A 12,145-nucleotide genomic window follows, 5' to 3' on the forward strand; every position below is an offset into this window, starting at 1 on the left:
CAAGCCCTGTCCCCTCTCCATGGCAGACAAAAGTATTGTGTGACTGGCTGTGCCTCAGGTGTCCCACAGTGCAAGCCCAGAGAGAGGCCAGCAAACACACCAAGAAACCCTCTTCTCACTGTTTTAAAACATCCCAAATGCCTTACCATGACCATTCAATCCCATAAGAGCCAGCATAAAGGCTGTGAAATCCCCATTGTGCTCAGATACACCTTTGATGGGGAATCACAGAGGGAACTCAGCCCCCCACGGCTCAAGAGCAGCTGTGCAGAGTGCAACCCTAAAAAGCAAGCCAGGGTCTGCAAAAGGCAGAGCAATGATAAGCAAAACTAAGCAGCAGTAAGGAGCCACTGCAGCAGCAGGTTGTACATGTGGCTACCCAGAAGCTGGGCCCACAAGTCCTTGTCATCCTGCAGCTCCTACCCTGGATGCTGGCCCAGCAGGATCTGAGTCCATATTACCAATGAAAGTGGATTTAAACTAAAACAAAAACACGAGTCACCAAATGGGCTGATTTGGGTCTCCTACCTCATGCTGCAATGGAAAAACAGAAAGCAGGACTCTGAACCAGCACAACCTATTTGACTATTTCCTGAGCCCCTTGTGCAGGTAGAAACAGTGTCATACATTTGCCTTTATCCTCTTTTTTACCTACCTCTTCCCAAATGCCATCTAGGACTGTTAAAAAGGATTTTGCACTACTCACATTAGCACCCTGCTGGGTCAGAGGCACAAGAAAAACCTCTCACTCCAGCACCCTCAGACCCAACACTGTTTCAGGCTCTGGCAAGCACCAGGGAGACATCCTACCTGCACCCCAGATGTGCCCCAGCCTCTGAGAAACCTTGCCAGTGAAAAGACAAAGTAAGTGCTTCAGCTCAGTGCACTGCCAGAATTTAAGCAAAGTACAGCACTCTGGAGCACAGGGGGGACTGAAAAGGGAAATTTGTCCTGCACCCATGGTGAGTACACAGCCAGCAAACCCCATCTGTGACTCTGTAAGGCCCCAAATCCTTGGTGCCTTTCAGTGGAGATCTGACTGCTGTTTCTCCTTGTGCTGAAATAAACCTCACAGTCCTGTGGCAGGCAGGGTGACACCCCAGTGTCTGTCACCACCCTGCGCAGGCGGTGCAAGGGAGATGGAGGCATCAGCCCCTCCCACAGTGATCAGAGCTTCCAAAATGACTGCACTGCCTGTCAGCAGTCACTCTCAGGGCATCTCATAAAGCATAACTAAAGAAAAAGTGAGACAGACCACAAGCAGAAAATGCCACAGGAAGGCTGAAGAAGTTATAAATGCCCAGTTCTTCTGAATTCACTGTGAGATGCTGAGCACAAAGCCTGCAAAGATCCTCCAGTGCCACACAAGGAATCAGAGTAAAACAATGGGGGGTAAAATTATAGGGGGTACACTTCAGGCAAAGGTTAAACCACAAACAGCTCCAGAAAGTGATTGCAGATATTCACAGGAGGCCAGCCTGCCTGAGACCATGTGGTGTAATTACGTCTGTGTTGTCCTTGAGGACATCTTTGATGGCCAGAGCATGGCCACAGGTCCATGTGCAACACAGGACTTCTACCATAACCCTGGGCAGTGGCAGCCCACAAAGGCAGGGGAGAGGAACACTGGAGAGGCTCCTCTGCCTCTGGCCACCCAAACAGAGGTGAAAGGTGCCCTCCTAGAGGCAGTGGTGGTGTGTGGAGCACATGAGGCTGCCTGCTACATAGTCCCACCAGGGATTTCAGCCACCCAAAGACAATTTTGAAGAGCTATAAACATTTTGCTCAACAACTAACTTTATTTTTAATTTCACTTACCAGCCTCTGTGAAAAGGCATCTCAATAGCTGCAGTATTTCCAACTTTCCCAGCTAAGCTTCTTTTAAAGTGCAGTTACAGGTTTTTTTTGGCATTACAGACTGGAAGGCGCAGGCAGCAGGTCGGTGTTCTCCAGACCTACATGCTCACAGACCATTCCCTGTAAATCACTGCTCCCCCCGGGGCACCCACCACAGACCCCTGAGTCCCGGGGGGGTGGTGCCCCAGCCACCCCTTCCCCTCTTGGTTTTGCCTTGGGTCACCCGTATTTCACTGGAGAGGTCAGAGTGTGGCAGCACCGCCGCGGCTGAGGCCCTTCCCGGAGGGAGGGAGCACACGGAGCTTTTGAAGAGATGATAAGAGAGCACCGCAATTAGGCGTTTGTGTTTCTCAGGCAAATTTGCATTTTAAATTACATTTTGGCATAATTGTGTTTCTTCTTTCTTTTCACTCTGACTTCTGTTTAACTTTTATTATTTCCTAAGGATGGTTTGAAATGCTGTATAAGACCACAATTAAAAAAAAGAAGAAACTATTTTGTATCAATTTATTTTTCTTTCTCAAAATATTCCTTTGAGATTAACCATTTTGAGGGGGACGGGAAAGTCAACTGAGATGAGGAAGAGCAAAACAAGCATCACCCTGAGGAAGAAGCTGTGGGTTCTGGCTCATTATCCCAAGTTCAGCAGAAAGCAAGGGGGGGCTTCAGCAAATATTTCACCACAGCCACCTCCCGGCCCAGCAGACACCCTGACCCCACCACAGGGAATAATCCCAATTACCAGCCCTTTCACTCCAGAAGTTCATGGCTTGGCCCTGAATGCTAAATCTAATTATCTCTAGGTCCCATTATGGAAAGATACCTTGACAGCTCTGCTGTCAGGACAGATTAACCCACAGCCACAGACCCCTGCATCCCCTCCATGCTGCTGCTGATTGTGTGAAAAGTCAAACAGCAGCAGTGTGGCTGATCTGTTGCTCTCATTTCCCATCTCTCCCTCACAGCCCCTTTCCACTCACCAAATACCCAGGGCTGCCCTCGAACTGGGAGCAGGAGGCTTGGCCCCTGACAGGACTATAAACATGCTGACCCCCACAGCCAGCTGTCCATGCCATGGGAAAGATGTGGGAGTTAAGAGAATTGCCTCAGTTCCCTCAATACACACACACAAAAAATGTATCTAGATCTCTCCAGCATGCCCTGAAGGGCAAAGAAAAGCCAGTCAAGATGCACTTCAATCCATAATAAAACAACACTGCTGCTATTGTCAGGCCTCTGAATGGAGCCGTGAAGGTTAGATGGGCCTGCATTATATTTAATGCTGTCAAATGCTGCTGGAACACAAAGTCTGGTTTGTGTTATTGCTGCACTCCCTGCCTACAAGGCTCTCCTGCAGTCTGAAAGAACCTCCAGCACGTAATGGGCTCAATTCTAGTCAAGAAAATGATGGGGACTTTGTATTTGAATGTCACCTCCAATATGTCATGTTAATTTTCCTTTTTTAAGACCCTCATCTGGATGCTAATGCCAGATGATTATGTTGGTATATGAAACCAATGAAAGCAGGGCTAAGTAAAAGGCCACCAATTCATATCCCATCAGGACAGTGGTCGTGGGTTTATTGGCACAGTGGTCCCAATTTTGATCCAAGTTAAGCTGATATAAATTAAAATTTAAAAAAAAAAATTGATGGCTGGTGGGGGAAGGTCCATGGCTGGCATTAATCTGCACATCTCCTCCAAAAGCAGTGCTTCTGCAGAAAGTGACCCTGAGTGGATATGTCCATCCAAGCCAGCCAGGCCACAGAGGACATCCCAGGGGCTGTTGTTAAAGCAGGGGTGAATGCTGCTTTTAGCCTTGTTTGCAGAGCTTTTCTTTGTAAGCTACTTTAGCTGTTTAATACACACTGTGTTTCTGACAGAAGGGGAAGCAAAATTAGGTTTTCCTCCCTCTTCTCCCATCCTCCAGCCCATGCAGCAGTTTCACTATGTCTAGATTTTGCCTATAAAAAACTCCACTTCTGGGGTTTGGATTTTGGGGTCAGTTTTTTTTGGGAGGGGGGAGTTTTCTCAATCTTTTAAAGGAGGGGAAAGAAACAACTCAATAAATCAGTGCTCTTACTGCATTGGATTAAGACAATATCCTTAGGATACCACTATTAATTAATGATCCAATCCTTATAGCTCCTCCACAGTAGGATATAAGTTGGCAGAACAGAGAAGCTCCAGATGGAGGAAAACTTCTGCATCAGATAAGGCTTTGTGAGCGACAAGTCCCTGCCACTCATGTTTAGGGACATAGACATAAGCCGCTTGTTATACTTCAAATCAGCTAAAAATACCCTAAATAGAAACATTTTTCTTCTCAAAACCACCTGTTACATCAGAGGCATTCAGAACATTCTGATTTGTGTGTAGGAAGCACCTTGTTTTTTTCTAATGAAAGAAAAAGTTTAGAGCAGTAAAAAATAAGAGGGGAAAAGGATGAACTGCAGCCACAGCCCAGCTTCAAATGCATCCCACTAAAAGTTCACAGAATAAAAAGTTACACAGAACTAACAGACCACCTGCAAGCTCCCACTGGGTGAAATTAAAACTGATTGACTCATCTTTTTTCTTTTTTTCCTGCAAAAGCTGGAATTTATTCTCACTTTTTGGAGAAAGCAGCTCATGTGGGTTTGATGCCAAGTGCACTGTAATAATCACAGCCCTAATCCAGAAGACATAGGCAGAGCACAGAGCTCTTTACAAGAGCTCCAGTTCATGGGCAGATCTCTAAGCCAGCACCTGAAAGGCTCCTTGAACGAGTAAAACTGTCTGCAAAACCTTTCCAAAAGAACTATTTTTAGCAGATTAAAATGAGGGCAGTAAAATGCGAGACAGACTGTGACCAACAATCCATTCCCACATGAGCTGTAGCAGCCAAGCCACCACTCTGGCCCTTGCTTCAGCATCACAGGGACATGCACAGCTGGTCCTGCGCCTTTCAGTTGTTCAAACATTTTGGACTTTTTCTGCATAAGGGGGGCCCTGGGTAAGCCAGGATCTCAACTTACACACACAGGTCTAGAATTCACATGCACTGACCCCCAACAGTGAGTCAAACCCAAATCCCCCTACTCGCATCTCCTGTTCCCAGCTCCCACAATCCCAGTTTACTTAGGCTGCAGTAACCACTTAAACCCTCTCCTTAAAATTACATAATCTTCTGTGTTACTGAAGTGGCTTTTTTTAAACTGATGAAGATTAAGTATTTAATTTTGCCTCTTAAAATCTGTGCTCTGTATCGTCTCATGGTTTTAAAATGCCTGGTAGGATTAAACTCAAGACTTCTCCATTAGGACCACTAAAGCTTTTCCAATTTGAATCTGTAGTTTTTTTGATAAGACAAGAGGATATCATATTAATCACTGGAGTCTGTTATTTTTAAACAGTGCCCCCCACCTCATCTTCAGAAAAGAAAGGATAATTTGAATTTTAGATTTTAAACACTGATCTCACTTGAGACTCCTTCTATAGTGATGTTATGCTTGCTGTCTAATTAGAAGAGATAGATTAAGTATTAGATTTATCATCTACCTTGGAAATTATCATAACCATTATTATAATAGTAATGTCTACATCCTGCAGGATCCAAAAGTGCTTAACCAGATAAAGAAATCCTGTTTCCATTGCACACATGTAACAGCACTAGCATCTGGAACATCTCCAGGCTAAAAAAACCAAATCCAGCCAGGATTCCATCTAGTGTGTATTTGTGCTAGGTGTAAAGTACATCTGAGGGGTCCTCACTCTTTTGAGTTTTCAGTGTAATTCATAGGTTTAGAAATAAATGTGTACAGAAGAAACTGTAGTGATCCAACCTCTACAAAGAAAAAGAAAATTAAAAAATAACCTTGCTTGAGATGGGTTTAGATAATTTAGGTGCCCCAACACAGAGCCAGACTCTAAAATTTCTGCTTTAGATGTTGTGGAAGTCTGTATGCATCTCTTTAAAAAAAAGCAGTGCCCCTCAAGCATCTTCTGGAGAGACAGAAGTATTTCAGCCATGGCAGAGATCATGGATAGATATCAGAAAAAGGTTCTTCACCCAGAGGGTGGCTGTGTGGTCACACAGCATGGAGCCTGTTTAAGAGGCATTTGGACAACACACTCAGGCCCACGGCGTGACTCTCAGGGATGTTCCTGTGCAGAGCCAGGAGCTGGAACCAATGATCCCTGTGGGTCACTTCAGCTCATTCCATGATGTTGGTGTCCTTCATACACCAAAGCCCAAACGGGGCTTTACCAAAAGTAATAGCAGATAAACACTCATGTGCCCAGAGGTGCTGGGTAAGTACTGCCTGTAAAGCAAAGAGAAGGCAGTGCTGGTAGCTACTGTGGCAAGGAAAGGGCCCTGCAAGGGTTTCTCACCAACCTCATCATTGCTGATCCTTCAGGTCACAACACGGCTGCAGAAATACACCACCTCTGCCTGCTGGTTTGCTTTTCAAAGCCTACATTCCCATATCATTTCCAAAGATAATTTCAAAGACTCCTTAACTCAGCAACTATAAAACCCCACACCTTTAGAGTAACAAACCTCAGTAACACCAGGCAGGAAGACAACACAGGCAGGGTGAGGTTAACAGGGCAAGTCCAGGCTGCCTTCACAAGGCTGAGACAGCTCTCCACCAGAAGAGCAATGCCTAAAAACTACTGGCTGCACCTGGAAGGTGGGTGCTCAACAGGTGTCTGTTGTAAAGAAGAGGGAGAACCTAAACGTTGCACTTAATCCTCTTAATTCAGAGGAACGTGACAGAGAAGGTGGTTTATAGTCGAGCATGTAAATCAGGGCAGTTTGCAGTTGTTGCTGGCTTTATAGAATCATGTGCTAAAATCAGTAATTCTTCCTGGCCAGGAGGAAGATTATCATCTGTTGTAAATTGTCATACTTCAAAATAGCACATTAATTGCTGTGATAATTTACACCAGCTGAGAATCTCCCCTGGGGACAGTGTTTATTACTCAGCTTTGTGTCTCAGACAATAGCGGTCCCTATCAGGGATGGGGTCCTGTGGTACTTTCATCGTACTCATAATAATGGAAAGAGATAGAAACCTTCTGTCTTTCCATTTTGGGTAACTAATGCAACAACTGAATTGGATTTAATTGCATAACAGTGGAAGTGAAGCCTGGAAGCACTGATGGAAACCACCTTTGAGGGTTTTCTTCCCCTTCCCTCCCCCCAGTTACCTTTTACTAGATGATCATCCACATATTTATAACACTGAAAAAAACACACACTTATGTTTCAGGGCATAAATAGTCAAGCTACATTTTTCCTTTACAAAACCAACTTAAAAATGCATGTAGGGAGCAGATGAGGAGGGTGCATTGGGGCCAAACTGCTCAGCATTTGAATTTACCCAAATAAATAGTGAAAACATTTTTGATGCTTCCTCGAAATATGACCTCTCAGTTGAGTTCAACTTGATAAGGCCTTTCAAAGCTAAAGGTAGTTGAGTGGGTAGGGCTGGCAACGCCCTGGCAAAGTTACTTTGGGTTTTCTTTTAAAGGCAGAGCCCTGTGAAACATAATTAATGCAGCAAATGTTTTACAGAAAAAAAAATTGCAACCCAAATAACCAACCTACACTGATACCCCAAGAAAAATGCACTGGTGGGGGTTGCTGAGCTGCCTCTCCATGCATCCTTCCCTCCCTGCAACCTTCCCTGGGTCCCACACTTGGCCTCACAGCAGCCAGGGGCAGGACCAGCTCAAGGAGAAATGCTGGCAGGGCTGGCAACTCCCACAGACCCCCTTCATGTCCCAGGCAGCGGCTGCCCCACGCTTTTAGTCACACAAAGGTTTTCTGTAACCAGTTCTCCTGAAGCAGGAGAGCACTGGAAGATCTGCAGGAGCTTTTTGTTCACGGCATGGCCCCTTTTCCCCTCTCCTAATGCAAACAGGCTCTTAATCTAAACAGCAGCTCAGAAATGTTTAGAGCAAATGCATTCCCAGTGGCTGGCAGAGCTGTCACTGCCTGCCAGGCAGCTGTGGGGAGCAGGGAAAGGAGCCAGGGGGGCTCCCAAAGATGGCCAGCACCTCTACCTTTTAAAGATTTCCAGCTTTTCTGGAGTGATGGAGCTGCTTTTCCTCTAACCCATGCAGGCTGGGCTTAGTCAGCCTGCAACCTCACATGCTGGCAAGCAGCCCCCTCCAGAGACAGACCTTCCACCTGCGTTGTGTGCTCCCATTTCTGCCACACTCCTGGATCTCAAGAGCAAAACTGCTGCCGAGTGAAGTGGTGCTACTCAGCTTCAGCACAATATTTGGACACAGCCCCAACCCAGATCTGTTACCAATCTAAACTCTGATTTCATAGCATGAAATATGAAAAAAAAAATCAGAGGAAGTTTAAGGCATGCTATAAAATACCTGATATCAAGATAATCTCTTTCCCAATTCAGAAAGACAGTAGCAGCCATAATTTGGCTCACCCTCAGTTCCCTTCACTGCCATGGTAAAGAGCCTTCCCCACCCCCCAGCATGTGGAAGATTTGTTCTTGAGGCAAGCTGGGGGAGAGGACCCCACAGGGCAGTGTTCACTATTCCCATCTCTGTAAAAAACATCACATCACTTGGAAAACACGCTGCAAGGAACCTTTGCTTTTAAAAAATTCAAGGCAAACAAATTAGCCAGTACCCCTAAGTGGGTAATCATCTCCAGAGACACCAACTACCCAGAATGGCTGATGTAAAGTCACTTTTTAAATGAAGATTCATGGGAAGCAACACAACTGCATTCACCCACTTGCTTTAGAGCAAGCCATTCTGTAAATCCTGATCTCATTCCTGTAATGATGATCTTGCACTGCAGGTGACAAGGACTAAGTTGCCCTGCACCTTCATTTTCAGGACTAATCAGGTAATTATTAGAGGTTTCATTTACTGTTTTCAGAGCAGCCCAGCCTGACAAGAAAACTGGAAATACTGGTGACATTCACCAATACTGGTGAGTTTTGGGGCAAGGGAGTAGGAAAACCATAACTTATGAAATAGATTTCACTCCCAGGAGCCACATCGTGGGTTAAAGACAGCACTTCACTCAAAAATATGCCTGTCAGGGATCCCCTGCCCCCCTTGCACCAGCACAGACTCTTCTAGTTAATCCAAGTGACAAGAAGGGGCAGTTTCATCTCTTTTCCCTCAGCACAGCACCACCAGTGCCTGTGGTGCTTTGCTAGAAATGGCAGATCGTGTATCCCAATGGAGCAGGTACCACCCGTTTTCACTGCTGGAGCAAGGAGGGTTGAGGCTGATGAGTGATGCAAAGGGCAGCATCACCACCTCCCTTAGCCACTTCCAGCTGAGCAGGAGGCTGTGGGAGCAGCCATTCCCTCAGGTTTGTACATGCCTAGTAACTAGCAGGCTGTGGTACTCAGCAAATTGTCAGTCTCAGGCTTTTTACTCATGGTTGTTGAAACACAAACGTCATTCCCTGTGGAAAGCAGATGATTTTGGTCTCAACCTGTTGGTTCAGGTTTGTACTCCTGGCACTGCCTTAGCAAAGAGCTAAGAGGGAAGGAGGGAAGTGGCTATTAAGCTGCAGAGGCCTTTGATCTGCTCTATTATGTTTTACAAGGCTTTAGAGCTGGACAAAAGTTCGGACCTGCACTTATCTTGGGAGGTAGAGCAGCAACAAATGCAGCGGGCAAACTCCCCCAGCTCATCCCGTGGGCATCCTTCGGTGTCCTTGAGTTTGTTTTAGAATGCACTATGGTCAACCTGGGGACACGGAGTGGGAATTAGCTCTGGGAGAGCAGGGCAGGTGATGACTCTACTCCATCCCAGCAATGCAGCATTTCTGTCAGGGAAAACACTCTCACCCCTCCACAGAGGAAGCTTTTGGGGGCTGCAAAGGAAGGAAGAGCAGGATGAGGCAGCAGGGCTGCCAACAAACCTGCCTCTGACTGACTGTTTCTTTGCTTGGGTGGACTTTGCCACCACATGACTCGTCTTGAAGCTTGGTTAAAAGACAGCATGCCTGACTTTGCCCACGTGTAGCCCATTCATCTCATGGGGTCGATGACACATTTTAATATAAATTGAGTTAGGTATTCTTAATGCATGGCAGGGTTTCATTCTGTGTGCACCTCTAAAGCACAAGTCTCCTCAAGAATAACTTTCTGCTAAATAGAAAGTAAGTTAAGTATTTTCAAGAGACTGCATGGCAAAGAAAAAAGTAACAGAAAGGCATCTTCAAAACAGCCCTGGCTACTGGGACAGCTATCTGTGCACTTTAGAAAACAAGACCTCCTGTAGGCCAGGAGAAATAATTTGGTGAGCACATTGCAGCAAAGAGGTCAGAGAACATGGCTCTTTTCCCTCCCTTTTGTTTGAAACAACTACAAAAGCAGCTGCTGTTTTTCTCCCACACTGGCTGTGGTGTGCTCAGCCCACAGGCATGTTCCAGAGCTGCAGAGGATCCCACCAGGGCCCGTGGGAAACCAGAGCTCTGCACCTCTGTGAGCCAGTGCCAGAACAACCAGCCTGATGCACACAGCACCATGTTAGAGGCTGCTCCTCAAAGTGTGGGACTAAGGGATGGGGTTGTCTGCTGCAGGGACCATAAAGTCACAATGAGTTTGGAATGGATTATAGTGGCCTTACAAAAAAAAAAAAAAAAAAACAAACCCACAAACTCCACTTTTTTGTACAGGAAAGACAAGGAAAGCTCTCTCTGCCACAGGGAGATGCTTACACAGAGAAAACTCTATCTCTAATGTAACATGTTCACAGAGCTTAAGAGAGTTCTGTAGCATGCAAAAATACCCCAACTATGGTTATGTTATAAACACCTGGAAAAGCAGATTAGATCAGTCTGTTAAAATGCTCAAACAACACCCCAGGTTATTTCTAGTGCAATTACCATTTTCTGCAGCAGCTCATTAATGGAGATGTCAGTGACACTTCACTGGCATGTCTTGCAACAGTTCTTGGTGACCCTCACTGCCCCTTCTCACACCAGTCTTTGCAACAGCAGCAAGTTTGCACTGAAGCATCCATTCCCCTACTTTAGATTCCACAAAATAACAGGAGCATTTGAAAAGGGCCTGAGTTCTCTCTTACTTGACAGTCTCATGCTAACATTATTGAGGATGACTCTGACTCAGACTGTAAACTAAAGCAATAAGATATGAGGTTTAGCAGGGGCAAAGCATGTCCTACAAACAATAAAAATCCCAGCAAGCTGTCAATTAAACCAAGAAAAAAAAAATCCCTTGCAGACATTAAGCATACTCGTCATGCCTCATCAAAAAGTCTTACTGACCTTGGGAAAGGGAAAACATCCTGTGGCTGTACCTGCCCTGGCTGATTTCCCTGGCAGGGAAATCCTCTGCATGTGCCTAAGCTACCCATCCTCAGAAAGGCAGCACAGGTGCCTATCTGCAGTCAGCCCTGCTCCCCGTGCACTACAGTGCCTTGAGGACAATGTTCCCTGCCCACCCACTCCTCTGTGGCCTCATTTCCCATGCTGGAGAAAACCAGAGCAGCACCCAGCTCAACAACCCTACCCATGCCCAGCACTCAGCTCAACTCTCCCAGCATGCCAGTGGAAAACACCTGCTCTAGTGTTGGCCTGAAGTAACCCATTTGTCTTCTTCCTATTTAATAAGGCAAAGGACATATTCCCAGACTGAAGGGCACTAATGTTTGTTGCCTTATATATCAAGAGCTTCCTTATCATTATAGTGCAAGGATTCCATACTACCAGAGCTTCATACCTCCTTGATGCTTCTCATAGGCTCCTCCTCTGAGCACTGACTATTCCTGGTCCTTGCAGTAGTCATCTGACTCCTGATCCCGCCAATCCACTCTTTTATACCGTTGTTCTTATTGGCTACAGGTGCAGCCTGTTAAGATCAGGCCTGCTTCTAATCTTTAGTAATTGCTAAAGCTCGTTGAGGGATAAGATGACATTCTATACCACCTTCATTTACCCCTACAGATGTTGAAAGCCTTGCTATACATCCTGGGAAGGAGAGCTGAACTCTCCCCATTTTCCATCTGAATTGCATCCACTAGAGCCATCTCTGCTGCCTCAGAGGTGGGGGTGAGAGGTACTGCTTCTTGTTTCTGCTTGGTGGCAGTGAAAAGAAAATTCTCATACAAAAAAGAGAACATATCCCCACGTACAAATAAATACTTGGCTGAAGTCTCTGGGTAAGATACATTTGTGGAAGTCTTTCCAGTGGATGTAGAAATTTGTTAAACATTTCCATCTGCTGAGGAGTGTGGCCATCAATTTGTCCTTCTAAATTCTTAAGTGCCATTAGTCTTCC

The 12,145-nt window shown here is 45.8% G+C and overlaps 1 long non-coding RNA gene across 2 annotated transcripts in view; it reads right to left on the minus strand.

The window, feature by feature from the left end:
* The window catches only part of LOC135446709 (uncharacterized), an 87,509-nt gene extending 75,850 nt beyond the window's left edge, over positions 1 to 11,659 (minus strand). The window contains exon 1 of one of the 2 annotated variants that reach the window (XR_010439871.1): positions 11,588 to 11,621. This is a non-coding gene — a long non-coding RNA (uncharacterized LOC135446709). Of the gene's footprint in view, positions 1 to 11,587 lie in introns of both variants that reach the window. The other variant, XR_010439870.1, reaches the window with a different exon arrangement.
* Positions 11,660 to 12,145: the final 486 nt, after the last annotated feature.

The sequence above is a fragment of the Zonotrichia leucophrys genome, chromosome 4 (genome assembly GCF_028769735.1).
Source record: "Zonotrichia leucophrys gambelii isolate GWCS_2022_RI chromosome 4, RI_Zleu_2.0, whole genome shotgun sequence".
Classification (NCBI taxonomy): Eukaryota; Metazoa; Chordata; class Aves; order Passeriformes; family Passerellidae; genus Zonotrichia; species Zonotrichia leucophrys.